Below are 20,380 nucleotides of genomic sequence, written 5' to 3' on the forward strand. Positions count from 1 at the left end.
AGCTAATTCTCCACAGTCAAATCTTTCTTTTCTACACTTTGTTGTGTCGTTGAACGGTAAAGAGAATAGGTTTGCTGACTCTATGTTAAGCTGAAGCTCTTCTGGTTTGTTACTGGTCTTGGGTTCGACGCGGTATTTATGGGGAAAAGAAAAGGAAACGAAGAATCTCATTTAGAATGGAAAATTCAAGAAGATGAAAATATATATGCTGCTTTACATCCCACATTAACACTTTTTGACTGTTGGCCAGGAAGTTCCCATCCCAGGGAAAGGCAACCTCCCTAGCTAGGGCACTCGTATTTTCAGTGTTGACTTGATTTTTTCATAGCCATTTTTGTTTCTTGTCATGTTAATGTATAACCGAAAACAAGAAAACTACTCCTTGAAGAACAGGTAAATTAATTTGAATGATAAAAGAATAAGCATGCAATAAAAGCTCATTCCAGTAATTTTGGGTGGGCAAGCAAAGAAGGATACAGATAGTTAAAAACAACCAACCGCACATTAAGAATATAATTACTTCATTAGATTCCACTTATGTCAGTACCTTAACTTTACATCGAAACTAAGTATAAAGGAAACACTATGATTCCAAAGTGGGTTAATATGCTTCCACTGCAATTCTAATCTGGCTTTAAATGCTTAAAGAATCTTTACATTTTTCGTGTTAGTCAAATATTCTTGTGATCTAATTAGTTCGTGATGCACATCAAAGAATGGGGGACAAGGGTTTTGTGCCTTTCGCAAATACTCAAAATGTGGTTTTCCTTTTTTTTCGGCAGAGTAAGGCCTGGAGTCTGGACCATGACTGACTGACACACCCAAATTGCTTGTGATCAGGTCCAGCATTCAATGGGCTTCTTCATTGGTCCCCTCAGCATTCGATTATTTCATTTCCATGATTCTTGGGTTGAGACTTTTGAAACTTGTAACCTTTTCAACAAACCTCTTAACTTGTAAATTTAGTATTGCATCAATATCTTGTTAGCCACAAGGTTAATTAAGTATATAGTAGCCAAAAACTTCTAGCAAAAAGTAGGAAAAATTTATTGTATTCTTGTACTTTCGTACGGATAATAATCAAATTGAAAAGAAGTTATACATTGAGTTAGAGATTAGAAAATAATTTTTAAAATATTAAAATATTTAATTTAATGATTGATGTACGATCTGTTAATTTAAAAGTAAAATTCAAATCTCTTTTTTATCAAATAAAAAAATTTCTTAAAATATTTGCCCAAGCTATCACCATTTGTTCAATAGGTCAAGAATGCATGCATACCTTTTACTAGTTTGAAGCAAGAGAGGAAAACAAGAAGCACTTTCAAAGTTTTAGTAGTAATACTTTTTTTGCACTCATCTGGGGCCTTTGTGTGTTAATTATATTTCCTGTGGGTAAAAATACCTCAACAGTCTATATACTCGTACATTTTTTTAAATCCTTCAACTTAAAATCGTAATAATTTAGTCTCTTAATTTTAAAAATTTCTTTAATTTAATCCCTTTAATTTTTTCTTCTGAAATTACACTTCACAAAGTTGATGTCATTGTTGACATGACGCTGACATGGCACCGCTTGTTGATGTGGTATGTGAGGTGGACTAAAAATGCTGATGTGGTAGTGCCATATCACTTTGACATGCTAATGTAATAGTGCCACGTGGCACTAACATGTTGATGTAGATGTGCCACGTAACATGTCAGCATGCCATATGGCGTGCATAGATGGGTGTTGAAAGAGAGTGTGACATACTTGCTGAGTTTCGAATCCAAAACCTCATGTAAATACAACAAGCTTTTTACCACCTACTTAAGCCTTTGCCTTTGCTTATATATTGCTTTAGTTTTTTTTGTTCTTTACTTCTTTTCTTTCCTTTTTTCTTTTTTCCATTTTTTCTCCCTTTTTTCTTTCTCTATCCTCTCACCTTCTTCTTTAAGGATCGACTGCCAATCATCAAACGTTATAGCTAGTTGCCAATTGGCGGTCACCGATCACGATCATGGCATGGCATGTCCAATGATTGTTAACCAACGACCAGCATCCAATGACTGATGACCCGTGACCGACAACGATGTTCGGTGATTGATGATAGGCCTTTAAGGGAGAAGGTAAGAGGAGAGAGAAAAAAAAAGAAAAAGGAAAAAAAAGAAAGAAAAGAATAAAAAAACAAAAGCAATATATAAACAAAAGTAAGGGTTTAGAGCAAGTGCTAATAAGCTTGTCATGCTTGCATGAGGTTTTGAGTTTGAAGCCTAGCTAGTATATAATATTTTTAGAGAAAAAAAGAAAGAGACACGTGTTACTCACTTGTCATGTCATGTGTCACTCTTTGGACATATTATGTGGCATGACATGAATGGGTGCTGAAAGAGAGTGTGACACATGGTGCCTTCATTTACATGTCACATAGTATATCTACATCAATATATCGTGTCACGTGACATTGCCACATTGGCATGTCAAAGTGATATGACACTGCCGCGCTTATATTTCCAATCCACCTCACATGCCATGTTAGTAAGTGGTGTCATGTTAGTGTTACGTCAGTAATGACATCAACTTTATGATAAGTAATTTCAAAATAAAAAAAAATTAAAGAGACTAAATTAAAATAATTTTTAAAATTAAAAAATTAAATTACTACAATTTTAAATAAAAAGATTAAAGTGGAGAAAATATATAAGTGCAGAGACCGTTGAGGTATTTTAACCATTCCCTTTGTGTTGCAGGGCTACAATAGATGTAAGCCATGAATATCTTCCATGTAGAATCGAGGATGTAGTTAAAATGCTGATGAGGTTGCTTTTCCTTATCTTCAGTTCCTTGACATGTTGCAATCACCAATTCATAGTTGCCACAAAAGAGCCGAGTCATTTAACAGAATGACATTGACATCACAGTCCATGGACTTAATTTGTATTAGTAAATTTTTTTCTCATTAAAAAAAGCAAGTAAGGATTGTTGATTACCATAGTGAGGCCAAGGCCAATGCCAAGCCGCCCTTCGGAGCAGACTTGGCAGCTAAGGGACTAAATCCCAGCTGGCAGGTTGTTGACTGCACTACAATAATAAGTAGCAAGAAAAAATGCCAAAAAAAAAAAGGAAAAAGATTTGTAGTACAATTATTTCCTAGTTATAGATTTCTCGTTTCCTAAACGTTTGTTTGGAGTCATTCAGAAATAAAGCCAAATTAATTCCAAAAAGAATAAACGGCATCGATTACTAACATGATTGATTACCATCCATGTAAAACAATTTTTATCCCTCTCTCATGCAAACTGGTGTGAAATGACAAAACAGGGGTGAAAAATGGGAGACAAAAGAGGCCAAGTTGCAAAGAAACAAAGAAAATGACATTGAGAAATGAGAGGAAGGGAAAGAAAGTGGACAAAGTCCACAAAGCGTTAAAAAAGATTCTTGAAAATTATCTTCCTAGCTAGCTAGCACAAGACTGGCAAACTCTTGCCCTCTCTCTCTCCTTTAATAAATTGTTTTTCCAAACTTCTCCTAGGCTTAGCTTAATTATAGAATCCATGGTAGGGCAAGTTTATTCATTACCCTTACCCTTATAAGTTATTCATTAATCACATACTTGAATCATTGGTTTTTTTTTTTGTTCTCAAGTATCGTCGAAAGGTTGCATGCTTTTTTAGGGCAACATCCAAGGCTTGTAAACAAGGGTTGATAGACAAATAATCCCTTGGAAATATCCATCGTCTCGTGAGTCATATCCCTTTCCATAAAGTTGATAGGTCACCATCCAACGCTCCAAATTCAAATGATCTGGCATATGGGTTGTTTTGCACCATAGTCCGTCACAATCATGGCAAAAGAAAAAATGAAATTTTCTTCTTAATGTGCTGGTCCATCCCACTGTCAAATTAACCTGGCTATGGACTACACTTTATCTAAAGCCATCAACCCTTTCTTTCCATTTGTGCATTGAGAGAATGAGCAGAACTGTTTGCGTTTCTCTTTACGGATAAAAAATTTACAGTCCTCAAATAGAATTCAAATTTCGAATTTTGTTGTCCTATTAAACTTATAAGTAATTATAGTTTATAACTAAAGTTTGCAGGTATAAAACATGTATAGCTTTGAACAATATCTCAAAGGGATTTTAATCATAGCTTAAAGTTAATCTAAGTAAGGCATAATTAATATAAAATAATTTGATAGCCTAAGGTTAAGAAGACAAGCAAGTTAAAATAAACTTTTCCTGATGGAACCCATAGTTATTTGGGGGTGATGAACTGCAGCTGATAAATCTCCATCATTATGAAATCAATATCAAGCAGTTGCTTTGCGTGGGAATCTTGAAACCTCAAATAGGGTGATTATCAGGTGGGGACCAGTTTACACAAGCAGATCACATGTGTTTCATTTCCAAAATATGCTGTTTTCTTGTTTGATACCATTGGTCTCGTTGGCCTATTAGTCTTTGAATTTAATTAGATTCAGACATCTGATCAAATGTCCTTTCTTATGGTAGTATGTTTTCAATCCCTCTCAAATCCGGTTCAACAGAACTGACCCTTTTGGCGGGAAGTTTAACTGCTTTTAACTGGATTAAACCGGCCTGGTCCGGCCTCTGTGTAATTTGCTGTTCATTCAGAGTTAGAATCATAAAAGAAGAAATATATATATATATATTTATAAAGTAGTTTTAACGGTCGAAAAGGGACAAAAACGAAATCACCACCACGAAGTCCGGTTGTCCTCATTTCCATGTCTTTCCTGTGCCTCATTTTTGAACTTTCTTTTGTTCCATTGCTGTCCTTTTGCTTTCTTCTAAATTTCGGGTTCTTGAAAGAATGTCAGTGAAGCTTTACAGACTCTACATTCTTTGCTTCTTCAGAACGAAGCTTGCATATCCTCCAAGAAATGGCTTCTTCTTTACAAGAATTGCTTACGGAAGAAGGATTTGAGAGAGGGAAGTCATTGAAAAATCCTAGAGAAGTCAGGCTTAGAAACAAAAGTAGAGCACCAGATGAGTCCGTAGCACTGCCGATATACATCTGCCATGATCGAAAAAGCTTGGAAAAATCCAAGGACGAGGCTGAGAAGACTGTTATCCGAAATGGGTCCTCAGTGTTTTCATCTAGGAGGTTGTCGAGTTCAGATAGATCAAAATCTAAATCATTGATAAAAGATGGTCCTTCAAATAGAGATGAGCCCCCAATCGATGACGTTGCCATTCGAGCTGTAATATCTATACTTGGTGGCTACATTGGTAGGTATATTAAAGATGAGAGTTTTCGTGAGATGATCAAAGAAAAGTGCAACTCTTGCTTAGTGAGGAGAAAGAATGGTTCGGATAATGGGATTTTTGTGAATATGGAACTCGGTATTGAGAGCATAGACAAGTTAGTGGAGGATCGAGGGAACAAAAAGGAACTTAGAATGAAATCATTGAGGAATTCGATTCGGCTTTTGAGCATCGTTGCTTCCTTGAATTCTAAGAAATCAAGGAATGGTTCAACTTGCGGAGTTCCCAATTCTCATCTCTCAGCATGTGCTCAGTTATACTTATCTATAGTTTACAAGCTCGAGAAGACTGATAGGATTTCCGCCAGGCATTTGCTTCAAGTTTTTTGTGATTCAGCCTTTCTCGCTAGAACCCACCTGCTTCCTGATCTATGGGAGCACTTTTTCCTTCCCCATCTTCTTCACCTTAAAGTTTGGTACCACAAAGAACTTGAATTTCTCTCCAACTTGGAATATGGTGAGAAAGAGAAGAGAATGAAAGCTTTAAGCGAGCTCTACAATGACCAAATCGATATGGGAACAGTTAAGTTTGCTATGTACTATAAAGAGTGGCTAAAAATTGGGGCCAAAGCCCCGGCAGTTCCTACAGTGCCATTGCCAACAAGTCCCAGTTATAGATCATCTGATTCTTATGCTTCACATTCTTCTATCAACAAAAACCTGTAAGTTAATTGTTAATTTGGATACTTTTAATCATTTTATGTTAAGCATTCAAGAACTTAATCATGATTAGTTCATTTTTATCTCGTTTTCTTAATTTCCTAAATGTTCACAAGGTATCGAGCTGTGTTTGGTGCCACAACTGAGCGGCAATCCATGGAGCTTGATCATCGAATCAGAGCATCAATGGATATATGTCGACTCGAGGAAGAAGAAAATGAATGTACAGATGATGAATACTACAACGGTTGCAATTATGTTCATGTGCGTATTTCTGTCTCTTTATGAAAACTTCAAATTTTTTATTTATTTATGCTACTGTTAGAATGGAGAGTATCATTTATGTTTCTGAATTTGACAGAACAAGACGAAGACACGTAGAAGGTCATCAACTAGAACTCCTGAAACTGAATCATGGACTGAGACACGGAAATCAGACCATTTTCGGCTGTTTACCTGCCAAACTGGGCCAACAGAATGCTTGGTAAATGGCAAAAGTGTTGTCAGAAATAATTCAATGAAAAAGGAGGAAAAGGTCCATCTTCCTATGAGTGATCTAAGTAAAGCCATTGCTACTATTTGCTCTTCAGATAGTCTAAGTGACTGTGAAATTGCAATCCGGGTAATGACCAAAGCATGGTTGGAGTCACATGCTGATCCTGCCGTAGAAACTGCATTAGCAAAGGCACCTGTTATCGAGGGAATCCTTGAGGTTTTGTTTGCTTCCAGTGATGACGAAATTCTAGAATTAGCAATATCAATTTTGGCAGAATTTGTAGCTAGGAATGAGGTGAATCGGCAGATGATGCTTAACTCAGATCCACAGCTCGAGATCTTCTTAAGACTATTAAGAAATAGTAGTCTATTTTTAAAGGCTGCTGTGCTGCTGTACTTGTTAAAGCCAAAGGCAAAACAGATGATATCGACTGAGTGGGTTCCTCTAGTTCTTAGAGTTTTAGAGTTGGGAGAGCAGTTGCAGACTCTATTTACAGTAAGGTGCAGCCCTCAAGTCGCAGCATTTTACTTCCTAGACCAACTTTTAACGGGTTTTAATGAAGATAGGAACTTAGAGAATGCTACTCAAGTAGTTTCGCTTGGGGGACTGAGCCTCCTGATAAGAAATTTTGAGATAGGCGGTGTACTTGAGAGGAATAATGCCGCCTTGATCATATCCTGCTGCATTCGAGCTGATGGAAGCTGTCGAAACTACTTAGCTGATAAATTGAACAAGGCATCTCTAATTGAACTTATTGTTGCGAACCGCAATGATTCCAATGGTACTGTTGTTGCCTTACTAGCTGAGCTACTCTGCCTAAACAGGTACCAATCCGCTTTTAATTTACCATAATTTTCTGATTAGTTCCAGAGTTTCAAACACATAACCTGATGACCTAAGGAATCTTAACAGAAGAACACAGATAACAAAATTCTTAAATGATCTGCTGAATGGATGGAGAGGCTTGAATACCACGCACATCTTATTAGCATGCCTGCAGAGAGCTCTACCAGAAGAACGGCCCCTGGTTGCAGCCATCTTATTACAGCTGGACCTTCTGGTAATTAATTAATTTAATTGCCATTCACAGCATATATGCATGGACTAATGCCTTATGCTTACCAAATAATGAAAGAGATGGTAGCAATGAGTTATTCAATCTTCTTCCATTAATTTTAGTTTCCTCAGGAACCAATGTTGCATATTGGATCCAAAACAAAAGAGTATCAGATCATGCAATATTTTTGATTTTAGAAATCATGGATTACAGTCATTTTACAGGGAGATCCTTTGAGGTGCAGTGTCTACAGAGAAGAAGCAGTGGAGGCAATTATAGAAGCTTTAGATTGTGAAAAATGTAATGAAAAGATTCAAGAACAATCCGCTAGAGCTCTCATGATGCTGGGAGGCCGTTTTTCTTGCATGGGAGAGGCAACAACAGAAAATTGGCTTTTGCAACAAGCAGGCTTTCATGAAAAGTTAGAGGATTCATTTCACAGTAAGGAAATAGTTGATGACATCTTGGTAAGCTTGCCACTGTTTTAAACCAGTAATAAATTACTTGGCTGAAAATAAATTAACTGAAGATTGAAAAAAAAGAAAAAGAAAAAGCACAGAAAAGACGTTCCTTGTCAATATCTACCAAAGAATCACATTCTAGTGCTCTGGCTAGAGTCAGTCAAGATGGACCTTTGCTGATTCATTACCAACTTCATGATATAAAACATTGTGAAGCTAACCACAATTTCATATTCATAAATTTCTTTGTCCTTCTAAATCACTGGTTCAACCTGCAACCAATCTTTAGTCGATTTAGATTAAACATATTCTTCTAGGTTCTATCCTTGATGTTGGTTATTTGGATAGAATTACAGTCCGAGTTCTATAACCGTTTAATATCAATTCTAAATCAAAATGATCAAACTCTAGTCAAATCCTTTGCTATTGTAAATATGTGTAGTAGCAGGAATTTTTCTAGCTGAAAATGAAATTCTTGTAGAGTTACAGTTGCTACATATAGTCTTCTTAAATATATTCTTTCTATTCTAATATTTGTTCCTTTTGTACCTATAATCACTAGCATGAAGAGGAGGAAGCAATAGTACATTGGCAAAGAAAAGCAGCAATTGCTTTGCTAAACAGTGGCAACAAGAGATTCTTGGCCTCTCTTTCAAATTCTATGGTCAAGGGCATTCCTAGTTTAGCACGAGCTAGCCTCTTAACTGTTGCCTGGATGAGCAGCTTTCTCCATTCAGTTAGAGATAAAGATTTCCAGTCCATGGCATGCTCAATACTTGTGCCACAGTTGCTAGAATCCTCAAATTACAACCAAGCACTTGAGGAAAGGGTGCTTGCTTCTTTCTCATTGCAGCGACTCATAAAGAGTTCAGGTATGGTAAACTCTTTTGACATTCTCAAAGCTAGCCCTGGGCAATTATTCTTCTCTTATGTCCTAGAAGCATTATAGTATCTTTCTTGCCTCTTGTCATCCTCAATGAAATTTTTGAAAATTCATCTGACACTGTAATCACTAAATCCATCAATCACTTAAAAAAACTTAAAAATGGAATGTCTTGAGTTAATAAAATTTTAATGAGGATCATTGTGGTAATTAAACTCCTGCAAATCATATACTCAGTTAACTTTTAAATGCTGGCAGAAATTGGAATTTCAATACTTTTCCTATCCATTGAATTTTTAGTGTTGCTACATTTTGCTCCCTCCTTGACAGTTCATTCTGTTAATCTTTGATAGAATATACCTCTATAATTTCGTCGCTGGATGAAACGTTGGTGAACCCTCTTAGCAATCCTTAATCACAAGTTAATGAGTTTATTCAACCATCACAAGCACTGCAAGGCATCGATCCGTAGCCTGAGCTAAAAGCCTAGAAGGTCTGGCCAGTTAAAGAAATGAAAGAAATCATCTCAACTCTTGATTCTAAAGAGGTACTATCGAGGGTCGGATCATGGCCGGGACCTATTTGTCAGAGGATGATAAGTTGTAGTTCATTCGAATTCCTTTTCATCTTTTGAGAGTGTATGTAAATGTTGTAACATACAGCACAATATTTGATACTTTACAGAACATATAGTGATTTAGAGAGATGTGAAAAGATGGTTTCCTCAAATAAAGAATGAAACGAAAAATCTCTTCTCTTCAAGGGAAGACATGAGTAGCAGTGTTTTAGTGACATAACAGATAAGAATTTAATGGCTTCTGGTTTTTGTCTTAGCAATGTTTTCTCTTTTGTTTCAAAAACCATGGAGGAGGGTTGTGATAACAAAATGGAGAAAATGGAAAAATTGAACTAGACCTTAATGTTTGGTCTGGGTTTTATTTGTTTTTTTTTTTGGTTGTATTTTTTAGATTTCAAATCTACAATGATAAAACCATTTGCCTTCTTTTGATTGAAAATGTGGTTACTATCTGAATTAGTCCAAACAAAATTGAAATCATTACTAATTTAAAGGCTAGTGATAATTCTTTTCCAAATTTAAACCCTTAATAAGAATACATCCCTACCATGGAGCCCCCCTTCTTTATTTTTTTTTTTTGAAAATTGAACTTCTTGAGTTCATTTAACAGATGAATTATATGATGCACTGAGAAATAGCAGAATTCACTGACCAGAAATGGACAGGTATGAACCCCACTGTCTTGTAAATAATAACTTGAGTCTGCATTAGGCTGGTTTTAGTTTCCAGTTACTCCTCTGTTAAATTAGTTTCCATTTTCAAACATATTTTAGGGTATTTCCCCACTTTCACCTTTGCACTTCAGTTGTCACCATCCTATCTCCATGGTATGTCACAGTTTTGTCTGATTCTGCAGAACAACTAGTATTTCCACCGTCCAGCTGTTTTATCTCAAAACCTTTTTATCCTAAATTCTGCATAGTCCCTTCCTCAGTCATGGCACATGGCTACTCGGCAGTGGATATTTGAATTCAACTGATATCACATAAATCCAACAAATCGAGTTGTGGCGCTGTCCTCTAATGGGAGTAAAAGGTGCGGGTCTTTCCAGTGAATAATACAATGGCCGCAGCGGCAACTACCACAAAACCTGTCTCATCCAATTTCTAGTTCTGAATAACCGCACCCATGTTTTCAGCAACACTGCCAGTCGAATTGGCCCAGCCTCACATGCCTGACTCCCCCTAAACAATCTCTAAATCTTTCTCTATTAATTTGAACATCAGAATAATGTCTGACCAAAACTCCAAGCCATCCATGTTAAGGACCACAGCTGAAATACTTCCAGCAAAACCACCATAGGTCATTTACAAAAGAAAAGAAAAAGGTTAAAAGAGCACTTGAATGAACAGGTTCCAATTCAAAGTTCTATCACCAATTCCAAGTAGATGAATCTTACAGACCTAACCTCATCTTTTAATAGTCCCAAATTTCTTAAGATCTGTAAAAGTTGTATTATTCTTGAATTCTGCTGTTTAGCTAATACCTGAGACCTTTTCAGCAATGGTTGGCAACCATGTTGAGGAGTAATACTTGCATGGTAGCAGCACGTGGATGTCATTCTGATAACTTATTTTCTTTAGTTTAGTTCAGTTTGTTTCGTTGTACTGTTGTTTGATGTTAATGTGATTTTTGAGCTGTCCTTTGACGTGTTAGTTTGCATGTAAATTAACATTTAGACTTGTTAAATAAGTTTACAGGTGTTTCTTATGTACACAAGGTATATAAGCCTTGGTTTTGTATTAATGAAAGGACTCTGCTCTTTCTGTCTTTCATTACATTAACAGGGTATTAGAGCAATTGTAGGATCTTGTTGGACTTGAAAAATCAAGAATCTTCATTCTTTCTGTGTAGTTTTCTCTTCCTATATTTTCAGCATGTCTTCATAGTCAGCTTCTCATGTGTCTCCACATATATTTGATGGCAAAAACTATCAAGTTTGGGTTGTCAAGATAGAGGCTTATCTTAGAGGTTATGATCTCTAGATAGCTATAGAAACTGAAGAAGAACCTGCTGCCTTGAGAGACAATGCAACCATAAATCAGATCAAGCAATACTCTGAAGAGGTAGCAAAGCGATACAGAGCTTTGTCCTTCATTCAAGTTGCTGTGTTTGAAAAGATCTTCAGTAGGATTATGAGTTGTAAAACTACAAAGAAAGTATGGACCAAGCTCAAGGAAGATTATGTAGGCATAACAAAGACCAAGCAAACACAAGTTCAGAACCTTTGAAGAGAGTTTGAATTGATTAGGATGAAAGAGTCACAATTTGTTGAGGATTATATTGATCAAGTCAGTTGATTGGTGAACCAAATGAGGCCGCTTAGAGATTATTTGTCAGAAACTCAATTTGTTTAGAAAATTCTCATCAGTTTGCTTGAGAAATTTGAAGCAACTGTTACATCAATAGCACAAACTAAGGACCTATCTCAACTCATAGTGTCAAAACTGGTTAGTTCACTTCAAGCCATTGAACAAAAAAGGTCAGCTCAACTAGAAGCAAATGTTGAGAGTGCTTTGGTTGCTTCAAGCAAAGAGAGAGTTAATGTAGATTCTCATAGCAAGAAGTTTATCAAAGATAAACAGAAGAAAACTTCACATGCAGGTCAATCCTTAACCAAGAAAGGTAAGTTCAAAGTTTGTACATTTTGCAAGAAAAGAATCACTTAGAATATCATTGTTGGTTCAGATCAGATGCTAAGTGTCAAGCTTGTAATGAAATAGGGCATGTCGAGAAAGTATGCAAGAAGAAGTCTTTTACTTCTGATAAAGCTTTTTAGACAGTTGAAGCTACTGCCAATCCTGAAGAAAATTTGTTCATGGCCTTGGAAAAGTCAATAAATGAAGTTGATAATCAAAAATGGTTACTGGATAGTGGGAGTTCAAATCATGTTACTCCAATTGAATCTGGTTTTGTTAGCTTAGATAAGAGTTACCATTCAAGGGTCAAAATAAGAAATGGAATTTATCTTCAAGCTATTGGCAAAGGTATAGTTGAAGTGCATACATCCTCAAGTCCTACGTATATTTCTGAAGTTTTGTTTGTGCCATCACTCACCTTTAATTTATTAAGTGTTGGACAGTTAGTTGAAAATCAATATGCTTTGTTGTTCAAAGATAAAGCTTGTGTTATATTTGATGCCTCTGGTTCTTATTGAATGACTATATCAATGCAAAACAGATGCTTTATTGTGAATGCTGATCAGTTATGTTTGCAAGCAATTAACTCAGACTCGAATTTGACTAATATATGGCATAAATGAATTTGTCATTTCAACTACAAGGGTTTTAAACAGGTTAGTACTTCTGGTTCCTTGAGAAACTTACCTAAGGTGACTGAAAAAAGGCTCAGTTTGTTGTGCATGTCAGTATGGCAAGTTGTCAACAATGCCTTTTTCCATCTACAAGCAATAGTAGAGCCAAAACCAAGCTCGATTTGATCTATTCTGATGTAGTAGGACCAATGAAAGTAGAATCATTGAATGGTAACAAATATTACCCGATTTTTGTTGATGACAGAACTCAATGGTGCTGGATATACTTCATGAAAGCTAAATATGAAGTATTTGAGTTATTTCAAAGATTTAAAGCTATGGTCAAAGTTAATACTGGCTCCAGAATTAAAGTTCTCAAAAATGACAGTGGAGGAGAATATATCTCCAAAGAATTTACTGATTTTCTTGCAACTGCAAGTATTTTTCATTAATTCTCTGCACCTTATTCTCCCCAACAAAATGGTGTCACTGAAAGGAAGAATAGGACTATTCTTGATATGGCAAAAACTTTGTTATTTGAGAAAAATCTTCTTACTAAGCTTTGGGCAGAAGCTTGTAATATTGCAATATATCTGCAGAATATACTTCCTACTCAAGCACTAGGTGGAAAATCACCATATGAGGTCTGGTTTGATTAAAGACCTTTAATAGAACATTTGAGAGTCTTTGGTTGCATTTGTTATGTCCACATACTAGAAGCCATGAGAGATAAGTTGTAGCATAGAGCCCAGAAAGACATCTTTATTGGTTATAGCTTTAAGTCTAAGGCTTACAAAGCCTACTTTTCTATTTCTGGTAGAGTTGTTATCATCAAAAATCTATTTTTTGATGAAGCTGCAGGCTAGAATTGGGATATGCCAGATACTGCAGAGTCTTAAAGTCCAAGTGAAATTCATTTTCTTCCAGAAACTAAGATTGATGTTGATCATAGTGTTAATGATAAACCTGTGTGAGGAACACGATCACTCAATGAAATATATCATAGAAGTTTAGCTGCAATTGAAGAACCTACTTCTTATGCAGATGTTGCTAAACAACCAATATGGATAACTGCTATGAATGAAAAGCTTTATATCATCAACAAGAATGGCACTTGGTCACTAGTTGATCGACCTCCATACAGAAACATAAGTGGGGTCAAATGGATCTACAAAAAGAAGTTGAATCTTGATATCTCTCTCAATTGATACAAAGCTCGACTAGTGGTGAAAGGGTACAATCAACAACCTGGTGTTGATTACTGGGAAACGTTTGCTCTAGTGGCAAGATTTGATACAATTCAATTGTTCTTAGCTTTGTCTGCTACTTGGGATGGAAAATCTATCATCTTGATGTGAAGTTTGCCTTTCTTAATGGAATTCTTGCAGAAGAAATCTTTGTAGAGCAACTTGAGGGATTTGAAGTTGCTGATGAACCATACAAAGTCTACAAGCTTCATAAGGCTATATATGGTTTGAAGCAAGCCCCACGATCCTGGTATAGCAAAATTGATGCTTATTTGATGTCCAAAGGTTTTAGAAAGAGTAGTAATGAAGCCACATTGTGTATACTTAAGTATGAAAAATAATCTCCATTAGTTGTTTCAACTTAATGATTACTGGAGGAGATGATGCTACATTGCAATTGTTCAAGAAGCTGATGCAAAATGAATTCGAAATGTTTGACTTGGGATTAATGAGTTTCTTCCTTAGTTTAGAGATTAAACAATATACTACAGGGGTATTTCTGTCTTAACAAAAATATGTCAATGAGGTTTTAAGAAGGTTTCATATGCTCCAGTGTAAACCTGCAGCTACACCATTAGTTGTAAATGAGAAATTTTCAAAGAATAGTGGAAACAAGTTGAAAGATCCATCTTAGTTCAAAAGCTTGATTAGCAGCTTCCTTTGCATATGCTCTTCAAGACCAGACATCATGTATTTTGTGAGCTTGCTATCCAGGTTTATGAAAGAGCCTACATATCTTCATTTTTCTGCTAGAAAACGTATGCTGAAGTATTTGAAGGGCACTTTAAACTTTGGAATCTGTTTTACCAAAATCCAAACTTCCTCCTTATTGCCTATTCTGACAGTGATTGGGCAAGATATTGAGATGATTCCAAGAGCGCTTCAAGCTATGTTTTTACTCTTGGAAATGGAGCTTTCTGTTGGAGCTCACATAAACAGTCCATTGTTGCTCAATCTACAGCTGAAGCAGAGTCTATATCAGCTACTACAACTTCCAACCAAGCTATTTGGTTGAGAAAAATGCTCACTGATATGTAGTTTCCTCATAAATTTTCTGTTGCATTATTGGTCAACAATAAGTCAGCTATTGCTATCACCAAAAACCTTATTTTTCATGGCAAGACCAAGCATATTCAAGTAAAATTTCATGCCATTAGAGATGCTAAAAGGGTAGGTGAAATCAATGTTTAGTATTCTTGTTCTGAATTGAAATTAGCTGATATCATGACTAAGACTTTGGGAAAGCCAAGATTCGAGTACTTGAGAAGTAAAATGAATGTGCAAGATGCAAGTATTATGGAGGACTGTTGAGTTGTAGAACTTGCATGGTAGCAGCACGTGGATGTCATTCTGATAACTTATTTTCTTTAGTTTAGTTCAATTTGCTTTGTTGTACTGTTGTTTGATGTTAATGTGATCTTTGAGCTGTCCTTTGACGTGTTAGTTTGCATGTAAATTAACATTTACACTTGTTAAATAAGTTAATAGGTGTTTTTTATGTACACAAGGTATACAAACCTTGGTTTTGTATTAATGAAAGGACTCTGTTTTTTCTCTATTTCATTACATTAACAAATCAAAGGTTAAAATTTTCTGCAGTTTGTTTGTTTAAAGGTAAGGAACGAATGAGAAAAGAGTTTTTTCAAGGATTTCTCATATAAGGAAAAGATAATTAATGGCACCAAAAGCAAACGGAGTTGACATATGAATTTGTTGAAAAACTTTAATGAGAGAAGACTAGAAAGGTTTACGTTGGAAGGTGCTAGTCTCTATTTCAAGGGAATATACATGTCTGCTGCAACATGTCCACAACTGCCTCCAATTGCAGATTCAGTTTTTACTAGTGCAGACTATTTCCATTTTATGTTCTGTTATTTTCTATTTCATAGATGTAGTGGCCATCATGTTTTACAATTATTGGAAGTTATGTTTATTCAGTTGTATGGTAACAGACCTTTGATTAAGGATATATTTTCTTCAGCTTTAATGAAGAATTACTTTTTTTTTCCAAACAAATACTGTTGTTTACTGTGTTAATTTCTCTCAAAGAATTATATACTTCTCTTCACAATATGGTATCAGAGTATTAACACTGATCTTACAGGACCTTATACTTGATTTTTAGCAAGAAAAGGAAGCTTCAAAACCATTACCAAGTTGTTCTCATCAACAACAAAACAGAACTCTCATGGCATCTTCAAGTTTCAGTGCTCTAAGTCCACCAATATTTAATGAAAAAACTACCCTATTTGGGTAGTGAAAATGAAGGCTTATCTTTGAGCCTTTGATCTATGGGAGGTTGTTGAAATCGATGGAGAATCTCCGGTCATGAGGCATGTAAACCCCATCATCACTCAAATGAAACAACACAGTGAGGAGGTGGCCAAACAAGACAAGGCACTTTCCTATATTCATTCAGCAGTAACAGATTCAATATTCACTCGGATAATGGCATATAAGGCTCCAAAAGAGGCATGGGACAAACTTCGAGAAGAATTCCATGGTAGTGATAAAATACGCCAGATTCAAGTTCTCAATTTGTTAGGGGAGTTTGAGGTACTGAAGATAAGAAAAGATGAGACCATCAAAGACTATTCCGACAAGGTTTTAAAGGTTGCAAACCAGTTAAGGTTATTGGGGGAGGTTTTATCAGAGAGAAAGGATTGTAATTAAGGTATTGGTAAGTCTTCCAGAGAAGTTTGAAGCAAAAATCTCTTCTCTGGAAGATTCTAAAGACATGTCTCAACTTACAGTAACTGAGCTTGTCAATGCACTGCAAGCCTACGAGCAGAGGAGAGCCATGCGACATGAAGACTCGGTAGAGAATGCCTTGACTGCTAGAACGAGGGAACTCAGGGTCAATAGCAGTGGCCCAAAGAGGTTTGTGGGCTAGAAAAGAGAGAAAAGTTCATAAAGGAAAGCATGGTAATAAATATCCACCGTGTACTCATTGCAAGAAGAGAACACATGCTAGCAAATACTGTTGGTATAGGCCTAATGTCAAGTGTAGGTCTTGCAACCAAATGGGGCATGTAGAACGAGTGTGCAAAACCAAAAATGCTCAAACTGATGAAAAGGCTGCAGGAATGGAGCAAGAAGAAACTGAAGCAGAACACCTTTTTATGGCTACTTCAGTTGATGAAAATAGAGTGAATAACATTTGGTTGATTGATAACGGATGCTCGAACCACATGACTGGAGATGTCAGGAACTTCACCTTTCTTGATAAAAGTTTTAGATCAAAAGTTGAAATCGGGAGTGGAGTTTATTTAAAGATTCTTGGCACTGGGACTGTTGCAGTGGAACACCATCAGGTACCAAGTTGATATTTGAGGTTTTTTATGTTCTTGAAATCAATCAAAATTTATTGAGTGTGGGTCTGTTGGCAAAAAATCATTATGCTCTTCTGTTTAAAGATGATTATTGCACAATTTTCGACCTTTCTGGAGATGAGATGCTTACTGTGATAATGAAAAATAAATGCTATCCACTTGACATGTCTAAAACAGAGCATAAAGCTCACTATTACAGTGTCAATGAATCTCAACTTTGGCACAGCAGATTGGGACATGTTAATTATGCCTCTTTGAAGCTAATATCTTTTGACAAAATGGTTGAAGGTATTCCTGTTGTTACGGCTTCAGATCATTTATGTGCGACTTGTCAATTTGGCAAGCAAAGTCGATTCTCCTTTCCTAAGTCAAGTGATTTTAGAGCCACTGAGAAGCTGCAGTTGGTACACTCAGACTTAGGTGGACCTATGCAAACTATTTCATTGAGTGGCAGTGCCTATTATATGATTTTCATTGACGACTTCTTAAGGTATTGCTGGATTTATTTTTTAAAGCATAAATCTGAAGCTTACAACAAGTTTATTCAATTTAAAGCACTCGTTGAAAATGAGGCAGAAAAGAGCTTGAAGATTTTAAGGACTGATAACGGGAAAGAATACTGCTCCAACGAATTTAAGAGCCATCTTGCCAGGTGCGGCATCAAACATCATCTCACAGTGCCTTATTCTCCCCAACAGAATGGTGTATGTGAGCACAAAAATAGGACAATCATTGCGATGACCGGATGCCTGTTATATGACAAGAATTTGCCAAACTGTTTTTGGGCAGAAGCAGCCAACGTAGCAGTAAGTCTACTGAATGTTTTACCTACCACAGCCAACAAAACCAAGAGTCCTCATGAGATGTGGTTTGGAGTTAAACCTTCAGTTGCTTATTTACGTGTGTTTGGATGTATATGTTATTCCAAGATTCCAGATGCTCGAAGGATTAAGCTGGATCGAAAGTCTCAAGTAACTATATATCTTGGTTATAGTGAAACTTCCAAAGGTTACAGAGTGTACAATGTAGAAACCAAAAAGGTCTCTATCACTCGGGATGCTAGATTTGATGAATATCTCTACTGGAACTGGGATTCTCAACAGATTGAGGGATCGAGCAACATTAATGTGGTCAGTGATGCAATTTTGGGTAATGAAAATCATGAGCAAGATAAGGATGATGAAGACTTTGCAGTGAGAGGAACTCGAACCTTGCAAGATATCTACAACAGGTGCAATATGGCAGTGGTTGAGCCCACAACGTTCAGTGAAGCTTCAATTGATGAAAATTGGATGAAGGCAATGGAGGTAGAAATAGACATGATAAAAAAGAATGGCACCTGGGTTCTATTTGATAGGCCCTCAAATCAAAATATCGTAGGTGTTAAATGGATATACAAGACTAAGTTAAATCCAGATGGCTCAATCAACAAGTTTAAAGCCGTTTAGTGGTGAAAGGATATGCACAAGTTTATGGGGAGGATTATCTGGAAACTTTTGCTCCAGTTGCAAGACACGACACCATATGCTTGCTCACTACTCTAACTGCTAGAGAAAGAAGGAAAATCTGGCACTTGGATGTCAAATTAGCTTTTCTCAATGGAAAATTGGCTGAGGATATTTACATTGAGCAACTTGAGGGATTCGAAGAACCTGGTTCATCTGGTAAAGTCTGTAAGCTTGTTAAATCTTTATATGGTCTAAAGCAAGCTCCAAGAGCCTAGTACGAGAGGATCGACAATTATCTGATTGGCAAAGGTTTTGTTCGTAGTATTAATGAACCTACTCTTTATGTAAAGAACTGTGATGCCTCTATTTTCCTTATGATCTCTCTCTATGTAGATGACTTGTTAATTACCGGCTTAGATGTTAAGATCATGGATGAATTCAAGCTCCAAATAATGGGAGAATTTGACATGACGGACTTGGGAGAAATGTCATATTTTTTGGGATTGGAGTTTATGCAAACCAATGATGCTATATATGTGCATTAGACAAAATATGCCAAAGACCTGTTGAAAAGGTTTAGCATGAATGTTTGCAAGGCAGTGTGCACTCCATTCAACATAGGATCCAAGCTTAGCAAAGATGATGGTGCTCCTAAAGCTAATGGTACAGTCTTCAGAAAATTAATAGGTTGCCTTCTTTATTTGATAGCTTCACGCCCAGATATAATGTATGCTACCAGTGTCTTATCCCGCTATATGCAAAGTCCTTCAGAGGTGCATCACACAACTGCCAAGCGAGTTTTAAGGTATGTCAAAGGAACCTTAAACTTTGGATTAAAATTCAGCAAAAATAAGAGCCAAGAATTATTGGGTTATTGCGATAGCGATTGGGCGGGTTGTCTTGATGACTCAAAGAGTACTAGTGGTTTTTGTTTCACACTTGGAAGTGCTGTCTTCACTTGGAACTCCAAGAAACAGGAGGTAGTGGCTTAATCATCTGTTGAAGCGGAGTACATAGCTGCAGCATCAGTAGCTAACCATGTCAAATGGCTGAGAAAAGTACTCTTAGACTTGGGATTCTTTCAGTGTACTGCAACTAAATTGCTAGTGGACAATCAGTCTGCCATAGCCATTGCAAGAAATCCAGTGCAGTATGGTCGTACCAAGCACATTCGTGTCAAATATCATGCTCTACGTGCAGCAGTGAAAGATGGAGAAATTGTGCTTGAATACTGCAACACTGAAGATCAGCTTGCAGATATTTTCACAAAAGGACTACCTAAAGACAAGTTTGAATACCTCAGGTCTGAGCTTGGAGTCTTTCAAGTCTCTCTCAAGGAGGTGTGTTGAAAAACCTTAATGAGAGAAGACTAGAAAGGTTTACGTTGGAAGGTGCTAGTCTCTATTTCAAGGGAATATATATGTCTGCTGCAATATGTCCACAACTACCTCCAACTGCAGATTCAGTTTTTACTAGTGCAGCACTATTTCCATTTTATGTTCTGTTATTTTCTGTTTCATAGATGTAGTGGCCATCATATTTTATAGTTATTGGAAGTTATGTTTATTCAGTTGTATGGCAACAGACCTATGACTAAGGATATATTTCCTTTAGCCTTAATGAAGAATTACTTTTCTTTTTCAATCAAATACTGTTGTTTACTGTGTTAATTTCTCTCAAAGAATTATGTACTTCTC

General features: G+C 36.4%; 3 pseudogenes across 1 annotated transcript; all 3 read left to right on the plus strand.

Moving 5' to 3' along the window:
* The first annotated feature begins 4,675 nt into the window (after nucleotides 1-4,675).
* LOC18596380 (uncharacterized) lies at nucleotides 4,676-7,943 on the plus strand (annotated as a pseudogene). Its single transcript, XR_016026891.1, has 5 exons — nucleotides 4,676-5,931; nucleotides 6,046-6,193; nucleotides 6,291-7,249; nucleotides 7,338-7,485; nucleotides 7,707-7,943. The product of XR_016026891.1 is annotated as an uncharacterized LOC18596380 (transcript).
* An 8,148-nt stretch (nucleotides 7,944-16,091) lies between these two features.
* LOC148762236 (uncharacterized) lies at nucleotides 16,092-17,229 on the plus strand (annotated as a pseudogene).
* Nucleotides 17,230-19,264: 2,035 nt separating this feature from the next.
* On the plus strand, nucleotides 19,265-20,211 carry LOC148762237 (secreted RxLR effector protein 161 pseudogene; annotated as a pseudogene).
* The last annotated feature ends 169 nt before the right edge of the window (nucleotides 20,212-20,380 follow it).

Source organism: Theobroma cacao, chromosome 6, assembly GCF_053813885.1.
Source record: "Theobroma cacao isolate CCN51 chromosome 6, ASM5381388v1, whole genome shotgun sequence".
NCBI lineage: Eukaryota > Viridiplantae > Streptophyta > Magnoliopsida > Malvales > Malvaceae > Theobroma > Theobroma cacao.